The sequence below is a fragment of the Ambystoma mexicanum genome, chromosome 4q (assembly GCF_040938575.1).
Source record: "Ambystoma mexicanum isolate Mex_15411 chromosome 4q, UKY_AmexF1_1, whole genome shotgun sequence".
Taxonomy (NCBI): domain Eukaryota; kingdom Metazoa; phylum Chordata; class Amphibia; order Caudata; family Ambystomatidae; genus Ambystoma; species Ambystoma mexicanum.
The window spans coordinates 1,105,614,279-1,105,628,990 of record NC_090928.1 but is presented as its reverse complement, the minus strand read 5'-3'; positions in this window follow the sequence as shown (position 1 = coordinate 1,105,628,990).

The window sequence follows — 14,712 nt, the reverse complement described above, 5'->3', positions numbered from 1 at the left end:
CTTGCGAAGGAGTTCATTGCAGTGACCATTCTCCAGAACGAGGTGAGCATGAGTCTTTTGTAGGGTTTGGTGCTCAGGGCACTCCAACTCTGTTTGTGTTCATCTGTAGTAAAGAAGGCACACAGCTATCTTGTTAAAACATTTTTTGAAAAGAAGCCCATGTTTGTGGGGATCAATGAGGTGGGGGAAAATCTGATGAACAGTACAGACTACAGAATGGCATCTATGACTAGCTGAGAGGGTGGCATGTGAAAATGGAAAGTCATACATATAATGCAAAAAGGCCTGCTTATAGTTCAACGGAAGCAAACCTGTCCATTTGGAAACTGTTTTTCGAAGGATAGGATTGGGTGGTGGTTCCCACTTACCTCATGATGTCCTGGTATCTTCCTGTTGAATGGTATACAGTAATTTGTTTTACAAAATCCCACAGTCTTTCAAACATCAGAATACCTTCTTTCTAATCTTCACCATTGCTCCCACAGTGCTTGGGAGGGGTTGGGGTTGTGTCATGCAGTCAGAAAAATCTCCCTACATAATGTTTTTTTTAGAACAGTATTAACAGAACAAACTTGCCTCATTTCTTCCATAAGTACTCATTTGCCAAACAAGCTGCAATACTGTAACGCTCACCTGATTCCCGCAGAGGCGCCGGTCTTGACTGGGTGAATGCCGTATCTTCAAAGGTGATGTGTAACACACGGTTGGCTCTTTGGGCTGGACCTCTGTGCACTGTATGTCTGACTCGAAGAGTAAGATGTCTGCAGATAGAAAATATGGGATTAATGAACTGGGGTTATTGGGTGCCTCTCTCCTCTTCCCTTTCTCTTCTCCTGTAGAACCCCAAAGGTTAACGCCCTCACCTTAGGTAAGTGAACGCCGAGCTCTCCATCTGCCTCGGGGCAGGGTGCCGTAACCAGTTTCTTCACTGGATAAGGGTGCAGGCCTCTTGACCTCAGAGGACTGCTGTCCGTCGTTAACTGCACGAACGGTGAGTTCTGGCCACTTCAAATGTCTTAAAAGTCTTTTGTAATGATATCTCTTGTTTTGCAGGGTTCCGGCGATGGCGGATGGCGGGCTGATGAGAGTTGAGGATCGAACCCGCGTGAGGAATAGAAGCGCCTGGAAGCACGTAAGTAAGCGCTTGTAGCCTGCTTCACGATGCGCACTAACTGTCCCTTTTATCTTGCAGGTACAAGTTCGGAGCTTTAGAGAAGCTGAAGGGTGCTGGAATACCCACTGGATTCGGCGTGGGAAGGAGTAATGGCACGTGAGTAATAAAGTTGCCCAATGTCTTTAAACGCACCTTCTTTTGTCTTTCAGATGCGGGATGCAGCGCCGAAGGCCTCCGGAGCGTGCGAAGAGCTGGTAAGCTTTTGTCTTTCAGATGCCGGAATGCAGTGCGAAGACTTCCGGAGCATGCGAAGAGTAGGTAAGCCTTTGTCTTTCAGATGCCGGAATGCAGCGCGAGGCGTTGGTGACAGCCGATGGACCAGGTAAGAGATGCGCTGCCACTGAAGACCGTAGTGCTAACCTGTTCTTTCTTTGTCTTTACAGGTGCTGCTGAAGACTGGATTCCAGGATGGTAAGCCTTTGTTCCCTTAGGCCCAGGATCAGAAGCAGAAGACACGATGAGCGTTCTGCTGCAGAGAATGCAGAATAACGCAAAGCAAGATTCATCCATCGGGTGTGGTTTAAATAGCCTCCTGTAGTGCTTAGGTGTCTCCTTCCACAGCCTCGCCTAAGAAAAGAGTTCCTGCTTTCCAGAAGAGTTCCAGTGTTCTGAACCTAGGGCGTGGCTCCTGCCCCACCCAACAGGAAAAGTAGTCCCAAACAGAAGAGGATCAGGGGCTCAACTGGCAGGTAAGTAAGCAGCGTGGTCTGCTGCAGGTAAGTCCACCCAAGCATTATGAGCCCGGCGCTTCCAGCGCTGGGACTGGGCATCTTTATGAGCCTGGTGCCACTGGCGCCAGGACAGGGTCCAAAAGGTCCCAATTGGGACTGGCTGGCACTCGGAACCGGGGTTATGGGTCTGCTTCCAAGGGAGTTGGGCAAGTCCTGATCTTTTGGAAGCAGAGATCATGACAAATACGTACTGTGTGGCTGGTGTCACATTTGCTAATGGGCATGTGTGTTAACGCATGCATAGATAACATCGGCAATTATACTCAACTGTACTGGTCGATGATAAGTACAGTAGAGTTGTGTATAATTGCAGACGCTATCTGTGTCTAGTACCGACTAATTATACTTATGTGTTATTGAAGACCCTACCAAACAATGACTACATGATCCCATCTACATATACATGTACATAATCATTTTGCTTATTAACAGGTGTCACTGTTGCCGAAAATGAATTCAGTGGACCAATTACTCTCAAAACCATTTTCCGGACTCGCACACAGTGAAAAACTGGAGGTGAAATCACTAGGGCCTGATCGGCCAGATGTAAAAATTGAACAGTCTGCAAAAGATAGGGGAAAGGCTTACACACGCACATTTTCCATGGTGTGGTATGAAAAGAAGACATGGCTCACTGGTAGCATTGCTAAGCAGTCTTTGTTCTGCTTCCCTTGCCTGCTGTTTGGAGGTGAAACGGCCTGGACAAAAACCGGAGTCACTGACTTAAAGCATTTGTCAGAAAAAACCAAGAGGCATGAATCGTGCAAATCTCATATTGAGAATATATTACAGCTGCGCATGTTGGGAAGTGTGAACATTGCAACACAGTTGGATGATGACTATCGCCGGAGCGTGATGAGGCATAATGAGGATGTGGATAAAAACCGATACATCTTGTCAAAGTTAATAGACTGTGTGCGTTTTTGTGGTGCGTTTGAATTGGCTTTACGTGGCCATGATGAAACTGAAGACTTTTTAAATCCTGGTGTGTTTAGAGGCCTGGTGGATTTTGTATCCAGCATAGACAGTGCAATGGAACTACACTTAAAAAATGCAACAGTATTCAAGGGCACTTCAAAAACAATTCAGAATGAACTGCTGGACTGCATGCTCACGGTCACCAGAGAGATCATTGTAGAGCAGTTAAAATGCACTGATTATGTGGCTATTAAGGCAGACGATACAACTGATATTTCCACTAAGACTCAGTCTGTGCTAGTCTATCGCTACATTGATGAACGATACAGAATTGTTGAAAGGTTTTATGGATTCTCTGATCTGAAAGACTCTAGTGCGCAGACCATTGCTACTGCCATAATGGAAAAATTGGACAAAGTATTCCCTGAAGATTGCCACAAAAAAAAAGTAATTGCGCAAACATATGATGGTGCGAGTGTAATGAGGGGGGTGTCTGGTGGAGTCCAAAAGAAAGTAGCTGAAGTGTATCCAAATGCACATTATGTACATTGCTATGCACACCAGCTTAACCTCATCATTGAACAGGCTGTTTCAAAAATCTCACAAGCTCGAGTTTTCTTTTTGGATATCTCTGGCTTCTGTACATTTTTTTCTCGTTCTCCAAAAAGAACCGCAGTTCTAGATGAGGTATCAGATTCCAGACTTCCAAAACCATCTCGCACTCGCTGGAGCTACCATATTCGGGTAGTGGAAGCCATATATCAGCACAGGGAAGCACTCTGTATATGCTTTGAGAAAATTATTGAAAGAGAGACTGATTTTGAGGGGGTTACTGTGCGTGAGGCTCAGGGATTCATTCGAACTCTGAAAGAGAAGGAGTTCCTTTTCTTCCTTTTTTTGTTCAATGACATAATGCCCCATGTCGACATTTTATATAACCAGCTTCAGAAGCGAAACATTGACTCTGTGTATGTGCAGAAAGCTACTGAAACTTTTATCAAGTGCATTGGCAGAGTACGTGAAAGCACTGACAATCTGGAAGCTAAATTTCCATCAGAGGCAACTTTTTCAGGTCGCAATGCAAATATGAACACTTTTAATCGTTTGGCTAAAGAAGTATGTGATATCATAGTTACACAAGCCCAAGAACGCTTTGCATTTACTAACCACTTGGAGGGGGCCAAATTGTTGCAGAGTGACCTATTTCAAACACATGGACAGTCTTTTCCCAATGATGCACTGAATGCAACTGTCCAAGCGTACCCCATGTTAAACAAGGAAAGACTGCGCACTGAGCTTTCAATTCTTTATGAGAGACCAGAATTCTGTAGTTCAAGTGGGGCAATTTCTTTATTAAAATTGTTCGTTGAAAACAATCTTGAAGAAGCATTTAGTGAGACAATGCAGTTATTAAAAATTCTGATTACTACACCCATGACAACGGCTGAGTCTGAGCGCTGTTTCTCCACCCTGAAGCGAATTAAAACATTCTTGAGAAACACAATGACTGAGGATCGTCTGAATGCTTTGGCCATGCTGTCCATGGAAAAACAACTAATTCAAGAGATCCCTGACTTCAATACACGGACTATTGATAAATTTGCCTCTCTGAAAAATAGACTTGCACAATTTGTGTACAAACTTTCAAAATGATTGACAAACAAGCTATTTGCAGTTATTTTGTGGGTTACCTTGAGTTCTTTGTTTCAATGGCCTTATGTATGTTAGGATTTTGTGTAAGGTTGCAGTGACATATTTGACAGAACAGTGAGAAATGTGAAGTATGTTTTGATGTTATGGTTGTTGGTTGATAATAAAGCACTCAACATAATAAACTTAGTAAACTATTTCTGTTGTATTTTTCTCCATACAATATGTATGTGCTATTTCTGAGACCTGTGCATTCCACGTGTTGCAAGTTTGAGAAACTGAAGCAATGGCAACACAGCGAGGCAGACAGCCATTAAAGGTAGGACAAATGTCGCATTAATTAAGTGGTTAAAAACTAAAGTAATATTTTAGCTTACTTTCCCCCTTTCAGAAAATGCCTAAAATCCCACCTTAGTAAGAGGATGAGCGCATGTGAAGGCCAGTAACAGCATGACAAACATGTTTCCATCATTACTGACTATATCATGAATTTCTTTATGCATACACCATAGTACCAGCTATTCTCAATACAAGCTGCTGTAAAATACACCATCACACTTGCACACGTAAGAATAGTGTACCACCATTAATATGTAAAACCGAATGCTTTTTTTCATATTTCGGTGTTTTTTTTGGACAGTAAATTGCACATTTTGTAGGCCATTTTTCCAAAATTTTCGCGGGGGGGAGAACCCCCCCGCACCCGCCTTTGGGGGGTGGGCTTGCGCGCTGCGCGCGCTCGCTACTAAATTTGATCTGGAAAATTTACGCCCCACCAACTTTCAAACTCACCAGCCGCCACTGATTATGCGTGTCTTTGAGATTGACTGCAAGGCTATTATGCAAGTCTATGCAAAAAGGATGGGCATACTCGTCCTTGACACTTATTAAATTCTTTAAACTTCTGGAATTTCACTTTAATTTTAGTCACGTAAAATGTGTGCCTACATTGTTAAATAAGGTTTTTTTTTTTTAAAGTCCTGCACATTCCATACAGTCTGTGAGTTAGATCAGAGTTCAGCCCTCGACTCTGAGGTTGGCCTGCAAGGTACATGATAGAATGCTGGCAAACTCGTCATCCTTCGGAGGAAAATTAAGTAAGTGTCATTACATTGTGTATGCTAAAGCTTTCAAGTACACCACCTTGAAGGACTAATTCCAATGGGCGTACAAACCAACGCACAGACCTCACAGTACTCTGCTACTGTTAAAAGACGCTGGCTCCTGCTGCAAGCATGTATCATCTTCAAATCCTGCAGTGTCATCTACATAGCTGTCAAGAAACTCAGCATTTCCAGAGGCCCACGATCCACCGGAAGTAAGGAAATGTTCAGATTTAGGGCCTCATCACGACTTAGGGGGTAACCCTTAAATCCGGCGGTAGCGCTATTACCGCTGGATTTGAGGGTCCACCAAATCAGGACATTGGCGGATTTCGCCCCAGCTCTGAGCTGGGGGGAAATCCACCGAAAATTTGCGCTCATACCGCCGGCGGGAAATCCGCCAGCGGTATTAGCGCGATATTTCCCCATTGAGCCCAATGGGAAATGGGGCATTCCCGAATGGGCTCAATGGGGAATGGGGATTCACATTACTGCCAAACTCGTGATCCGGCGCTATTAGCGCCGGGGAGTTCGGCGGTAGGGCAGATAGCGCTGGTGCTAATAGTGCCGGCGTTACCGCCCAAGTCGTGATGAGGCCCATAATCTCTGCCAGGACAGGAAGCAAAGAACCACAAGACAGGCCGTCTCTGTCTTCGCCCCTATACTCTTGATCCTCTTCCCTGTCAACACCAGACTCTCTTCTTCATTTCAGGAAGTTTCTGAAGATCTCATGAATAGCTCACCCCTAACTCCCAGGTCTACACACTCTTCACTCCCCACCTAACATGAGACTGGTTGACCCACCCCCCACCCGGTTTCCTCCAATAATAATAATAATAATACAACTCAACCACATCACCTTTATCTTCATTCTGTCCACCTTATACCTCACCTCTTCAATGCTCCCAAGTGTGCAAGACATTGGCAGGCATGGCTGTTGAGAGCCATCCCATGCTGCAGTGATAACCAGCTTATCAATGCCCTGTGATTCACTGCCATTCACGTTACCACTTGGATCTCTAGGCCCAGGAGGCTCAGGACCCACATCTGGGGATACCCGTCTCACTCATGGTGAAATAACAGAAGGTTGATGACTGGAAGATTTTAAATTAATCACAACCACAGGCATTGCTCTGGTTAACCTTCCGAACATAGTTGTTCAGCCTACCAAGCTATTACAGCAGGGAAAAGACCATATGCAAACCAGACCAAGGGGGCAGTTTAGCCCGAACCGCTAGGTCACATCCCTTATGCACAAGACCACAAGCAGCCCTAGATTGTTTTGGCTTCCTTCAGTGTCACCAGTGAAGTGTACCTTGGCTCTCAAAGCCCAGCAGGTTGTGGCCCCACATCAGAGCCTACTCATCCCACTCGGGAAAACCGATGGTAAACTGCAGAAACATACTACAATGCCAACCGCTGTACATTTCTTCTTGGCCTTTTGAACAGATTAAGGGAAATCTGGAAATAGACTTTCAGGTTGTTGTTCACTTCACTGCTTCCCTCCTCTAGGCATATCTTCCATACCTCTCTAGTTTTAACATTGCAGTCCCTTTAACGAGAGATATTTCAAATAATGGGTCCCAATGCAGCAATTAAGGGAACTGTATGCCCAATTTGCCAGCTCTGAAATAAAGCGTGCCCTTAATCCTGGCACATGTATGTTGCCTTAACATGCAGAATTCTATACATTTAATTCTGTAAGGATGCATGTGCATTGGGGCCTGGGCATGAGGAAAATGCCATGGCCCCAAAACTCAGGGAAGATGTCTTTAAATGGAAGAGGAAAAGTGAACAGGATCTTCCCAAAGAAGATAGTTCTCATTGGGACCACTTCCATTCCAGGAGGTCCTCCATTGCCCCCACTCTTCACTCCGTGCTTCCCGGGCATTCCCGGCCTCTATGCCAATCCACAGTTCATTGCCAGGTTTTAGAGTTCCTGCACCCTGCTGAATACATACATGCATTTGAAAGTAGCCATACCCAAACAATAACCAAAATGAAGTCCTGCCAGTGTTGGGTCTGCAAGAGGAGTCTCTGCTCGCAAGTCAGGCAGAGGTGTTAAGTTATGATTGCAGGCTCGTTCTTCCTGTGACATTCTTGTTTTTTCCACTCTTGACTCTCTGATCCTATTCTGTCCATCCCGATTCCTTCTTATCCAGGACCTGGCTACTGCTGTCTTGTCATGTCTGCACGTGATTGTCCCCTGCCAAATGTTTGGGACCAACAGAAGTTAAAAAAGGGATCCTACCTATGCTGCGAGCCCTTCATCCACTGGCTTGTGGAGACATCAGACCCATCGAGTAACCACTAGGTGGGCCACAGAGTTAAGCAGGGATCTAGACTAGAGTTCCCAAAATTCTCTTTCATTTTTTTGAAAACAGCAAGGTGTCCTCATTGGTGCTTTTCCCCCTTGCCCTATAAGTCTGCCAAGTCTACAAATACATATTTAGAAAGAGTACAATAGGAATGTATCAGACTGTTCATCTTAGAATGATAGCAGGCAACCGCACAGGTGAGAGGGCAGGAACCCTTCTCCCTCGTGTGCCCAGCCGACCCCTCCTGCAGCACGAGAGACTGCAGCCACGACGACTGCAGCAACAAAGATCCACCTGGATCAACCATCTACAGCCCCAGCAGCCCGTGCCTACCATCTGCCCATACAGATCTGCACATTTCTTCGTGCCTAAATCGCCCGAGGCTCCCGATCCCACACCGCGCTGCTGCCTGCCTGACCCTCCAAAATGGCCAGCGCAACGCGGCATGAGAGCGAGGCTCTCGGTTGCTAGGCAACCCAACAATACATCTGCGATCCCGCCCCACCGGCAGGCGGAAGCCGGCGGCGGAACAAGGCCAGGATAAAGGCCATTGTCCCCTGTTTGCCCCAGTGAGTCCCCCACTTGCAGGCAACCCCACAGGTGAGAGGGCAGGAGCCCTTCTCCCTTGTGTGCCCAGCCGACCCCTCCTGCAGCACGAGAGACTGCAGCCACGACGACTGCAGCAACAAAGATCCACCTGGATCTACCATCTACAGCCCCAGCAGCCCGTGCCTACTATTTGCACATACAGATCTGCACATTTCTTCGTGCCTAAACCGCCCGAGGCACCCGATCCCACACCGCGCTGCTGCCTGCCTGACCCTCCAAAATGGCCGGCGCAATGCAGCAGGAGTGCGAGGCTCTCGGTTGCTAGGCAACCCAACAATACATCTGCGATCCCGCCCCACCGGCAGGCGGAAGCCGGCGGCGGAACAAGGCCAGGATAAAGGCCATCGCCCCCTGTTTGCCCCTGTTCGCCATCGTGAGCCCACCAGAGACCCTCCGACCTCGGGAACGATCAACAATCTCACATCAGCAGTCCAAACCACAGAGGACTTGAAACACAATGGTAAGGTTCACCCCCGAACCCGAACTAACCCTAAAAGGACTAAGCATCTCTGCCCTACTGTTACACTAGTGTGTGCTCTAGCGACACACCACAAACACTATGCAATTCCGCCCTATACTACCTCTTGTTCTACTAACGTCTAACTCTCCCACTACGGGATTTAACTCTACAGCCGCCTGAGAGGATGTAGCCACCCTCCCTCCCTCCCTCTTTCTCCTTCATGCACATGTTCCTCCGGTAAGGCCGCCGCCTTGCAAACCACCAATGTTCTTGCAACATAACCACGATTCCTGTGATATAGCTAAAATCTACTACCATAATGTAACTAAGTAAGCTGTACTATGATGTAACTAAGAAAGTATGCCTTCCGTGCAATTATAAAAGTATTCTTGTATATGTAACAAACTGACCATTATCATAACGTCAATGAAAAGTATTCCTGTCCTGTAACTAAGAAAGTATTCATTCATGCGATGTAACCAAAACAGCATTGCTGTCATGTATCCCTGTTACCCCTCCCTGTAACTAAGATCCCCACAAGTAACAGCGCCACAATGCCCGAGGGCTGCATGTGCACTATACAAATTTAAATAAATAAATAAATAGCCTTCTATAAGAACATATTGATGTGGTTATTGTAGGTTTTGTTCTTTCAGAAGCCGAGCACCCCTACAGAGCTTATCTGCATCCTCCTCAACAGCCAACAGCCCCTAAAGAAAATGTGCCTTCAATATGATAGCAACATTTCTGCAGGTCACATGCAATAACAACGCATATCTCCAAATAGCAGGCTAGTCTCTTTTTTGGATGAGGTGCAATCCTCTGCTACTGCTATTCTCATTCTACTTTTAACCATAAACCATCACATACAGAGAGAGAGAGAGAGAGAGAGAGAGAGATAGAGATGGCGCACTAGATCGGTTTATGATGCACTGGATACATCTAGTATCAGTATGCATTGTGTTTATTACAGATCATAAGTACAACAGCCAATGTGTGCATCCTCAGGACTCTAACTATAAGAGAATAAAACAACATCAGAAGCAATCACACATGTATTACACACCATAATACTGTAGAAATATGGTATCATATTCAATGATCAACATGGAAAAAGATTTTGGGTTCAAAAACTGACAAATACATATGCGAGAATACAGGTATGGAATCATTAAGTAAATGAATGAAACACACGTATTATATAAAGGGAGACAAGTAAGGAAATTAAGATGTTAGGAAATGAGCAAGGAATGAAGCCCCATAATTGAAAGAAAACACAATCTAAACACAAAATGAGTGTTGACTTTGAGAAGGGTTGAGCTTTGATAGACAACCTTTAGACTCAGAGAAGGAAAATATAGGAGATCCACCATGGGATGGCCAATGTTTAGCTGTCTCTTTTTGCAGAATCTCATTATAAGAAGTTGCCCTTTGGACATGGAATCCCAAAAAATGATTTCGCAATGGGACAGTTTTGTGATGGCCAGTAACATTGTATGTGTCCATAGGTTGATTTGCACTTTATAAGGCATTCTTGGCTTTTCAGAGCTGTACACATTTGTGTATGGTATGAATGGCATCGCTGCCAGGCGCCAAATGGGGAGAGCAGAGAACTATATCCCAACATTATGATTCTAGTTTCCCCCACGTAGAACTGTATTCATGCATCTGGATAATTCTACATGATATTTGAACAGCTCATCTATACAGCACTGCCTTTACAGATGTTGACACTGCATCCTCAGCGTCTCACGCTTAGGAACTGGTCTCCGTTTAATTAAGCGGGTTATAAAACAACAATTACACTCTTTCTGGTTCATCACCTTTGTAGAACAGTCTTCATTGATCACAGCACTGCAACATGCCTTCTTGGTGCATTTACTATCAGAAAGTATGGCACTTCATCCAAATTGCACTCTGGGATGGCCCTTCTGTTCTGATTGCCACAATTCACTATATCCATTTTCATGCCAACCATCAGGGTGCTTGCCTTAGGGCCTTTCAGATGTTGGACCTCACATCTGCACGTGGCAATAGTGATCCGTGCACTTCGTGGTATACCTTCCAGATTTCTCTTCCAATAAACATCACAGACTGATGGTGAAGGAAGCAGACCAACTGTGACTGGCAGGTGACAGTGTTGACCAATTATCTATTCGCACCAGTCCATCCTTGGTCATTGAAGCAGTGGTACTGCTTGTGACTGCTCCTCTTTGTTCCTGGAAATTATTGATTTCTGTGTTTGCTGTTCTGCAGTTTTCCATTGATTCACCAGCTTATAACTGTAGAAACCACCTTGTGTTTCCTTAACCAGCCATGTGTGGCTGTCCATTGCAGGTTCCTGAAACAGCAGTGCTTTGTATTCAAGTTTGTTTACTGAACCAGCACAGCTTGGTAGAGCACTTTGGTTCCTGAACTCATCATTTTCTCATTGCTTCTTGAACCAGCCCTGTTTGCGCTCGTTTGTTTAGTTTGCACGTTGTCCATGCGTACCCATTTCCGTTTCACCTCCTAGTTGTCTTTCACTTTGGACTTTCACCTTGGACTAGCGCCAGAATTAAGTTGTGTTTATTTAAGAACACTTTAGTTAGGATGTCCTGTTAGTATTAGAGTTCATGTGTTTGTCACTTTTGTCCTGTGTCTCCAGATTAAATAATTTAAATAATTAACATTTGGGATTTGTTATTCTGGTCCGAACCCCTCTTGTTTTTCTGTCTTTCACTTTCTGTTCTTGGTGAAGGGATTGGGTATTGAATGATCAACATGGCTTGTTACTTTTTCCTTCCTTCCTCAATGTCCCATGTGTTTCCCCAATTTTCCATGTATTTCCCCAATGTTCCATGTGTTTTCCCAATGTGTGTTTGTAGATGTGTGCTATTTGCTTGGCGCTCTTTGATGGCTTCTGTGTTGTGTACAATACTGTCAAACACTGCCTGTACTCTGCTTCTCATCGATTGTTATCGTGCAATTATAGCTCCACATGTTTGATATTGTAACCCTTATGTGTTACTTTGTAACCACAAGGATACTAGGGCATAGCTGCCATCAAAGGTGTAATGTCTTGTCCTTTATCAGCATTCTCTTTAAGTTACCTTAAATATCATCAGACATATTGTTAACTTTACTGCACATCTAAAAAGTGGATTTAGCACAGACACAATCTGTAAACACATGTATGTGTGAGGACCTTACTGGGCTATACTGTGTCTGTAGGGACTTCCTGAATGCTTAACTCGCATGTCTTTTGTGACCACACCCTTATCCAGTCCATCCTTGGTCTTCGTCTGAATGTTGAATTGATCTCTGTGTGCATGTTCTTGAAGTGTACAGACTCCCTATCCGATCCTGGACAGATCACTGTTAACCACTATTCCTTTTGACATGTCCTCCCATGACAATGATAAAGAAATGAGAAGAATTTGGAGACGAGAAATTACCCAGTGCTTTTCATGGTGAGAACTGAGTAGTTGGACATTTATTTCTGTTAGGTTGATGCAGGATCTTGTGTTAAATATCATACAGCAAAGACAATTGAAATTGCAGGGATTATGCAATGGACATATTCAATAAATACAATAATAATAATACTAATAATAATCATGGTTGCATTGCCATATATTAGGACTTTATGCCACCTTTCAAATGGTCAGTGACCTCATTCCTCACCATTATTTTAAGATGCCTTCATTAATAAAGTGTTTTCAAAGAGTTACATCCAATAATGGAATTCCACACTTTTGCCTATATACCATTTTGCTGATTTATATTTGACAGCATTTATCACTAATTTTTGTACAGCAAAAAGATAGATGGTTTGTTTGAGTTAAGTATCCAGGGGGAGAGGTTGTAGGTGAGGAGAGGTGTGGGGGGGGTTCTGTCCTTTTTTGTGGTAAGAATATGGCAAAATAATCCCAAAACATTTGGCAGAATGTAAATTGGCTAAAACAAATTCAAGCAAACCTCCTAGATCCCCAATAACAGCACAGAATGCAAATGTTACTGTTAAGAATACAGAAGAACAGACTGAGTTGAAAGGTTCTGAGTTCCACCTATACTCTAGGTGCAAGTTGGAATGTGATGAAGTTCATTAATGACATGGGAGGAGCACACAGAACTACAACTAACTGAATCTTATATAATTCGTTTTACAACTTCTTGAAAAATCAGTAGCACACGCAAATGTGTCCCAATCGTCTTTTTTCTGTTTCCTGGGAATTATTATTAAGGCTGACTATATTTTGCTATACACAATATATGACATGGGCCCAAGGATCGAGAAATATTGACAAACAGTTGTTGATTATCATTGGAATTTTTTCCATAGTAGACCAGTTTAACGTCTTTGTCCAGCAAAAGAAGAGGAACAATGGATTTGGAGATTTCAAAGAATACACTTGAAGTGGGAGAATGGGAGAACAAGCTCCCCCCAATCTCATCGCGACCATGGCCTAGGGGATCGCGGCCCAGGCATCTTCCACGAGATGAGTTCCCCTATCTACCAGATGACAAAATGCCCTGGTTCAAGAACATAAGGATATGCCCACCAGCCTGTCCCACTCAAGCCGACACCTGCGGCATGGATGAACTCGACTAAGACATTAACAACGAGCACCCACACCGTTAGAGATGCCACAACGACCTAGCCAACTGCCAAGAACACACGTGCCACCATGCACACTGGTCACTCACGCACCAGCCTACACGAAGAATATATTCAGTGCTATGACGTAGGTGATGGCTACACCCACTGACGCGCATCTTTATTATTTTTCACATAGGCCCCTTTATAGTAATGCAGAAATGCAAGACGCCTGAAGGACTCGCACATACGCTTGCTGACGCTTCTCCCACCTCTCGCATCGTGATGAGAACATAATGTAGACATAATATTGCTTATGAGGCCATGTCAAACCGCGACATACGTACCGTGCATTATGCATCCCCACCCATGAACTAGGCCCAAGTAGGCCGCAAGCAAGAACCGCCATGAACACTGTATGAGCAAGAGTACAAGTGCTGATCATGCAGAACGAGCCCAGCGAGAGCTCATAGCCAAGGGCGCCATGTTGCAACTCGTATGCTACCAGCCGGCGCCAGGGTCACACCTGTAAGCAAAGCCAAGCACACTGAAGCAAAATACAACTTTAAAAGGGGAAAATTCCGCTTCAGCTACAGTCTCTCCACACGTGACCAAGCCGACCTGACAAGGTGCCAGACCGATGAGAAAGAAGTCGCCTGGGTCCCACGTCTGGGACACAGGTTGCAACAGTGAAATGACAAGATGGACACCTACGGCGATGGGAAGGCCCTGCTCTCAGGCCTATGAGCAAACCCGCGCATTGTCTGCACAAACACATAGTTACACATTGTTGCTAGTGACAGGTACACCGCGAGCTGGGAACGACGATGGTCCCAGACTTGGGGGTTCACAGGAGGACCAATCAGAACATGAGGGGACTCATCACTGACGCCACTAACATTAGCCAATCATTAGGGGTCTTTGTGTAACAATTTTCAAGTATCTAATAGAAGAGACAGCACAAGTATGCCACCTGACTCATCCTTAACCACCAATATTGTTCTCTATATGTATACTATACTAACCCTACCACTCGAGGAACCAATCCGAAGTGGCAATAGGTTTTTTCGCTAACTTTCCCAGGTGACGCACGTAGCGCGTCATACTGCGGTAAAAAGGGCCTGCGAGCCCCACGAATTTTGAGAGTCTGGAGGGACGCATACGATCCTA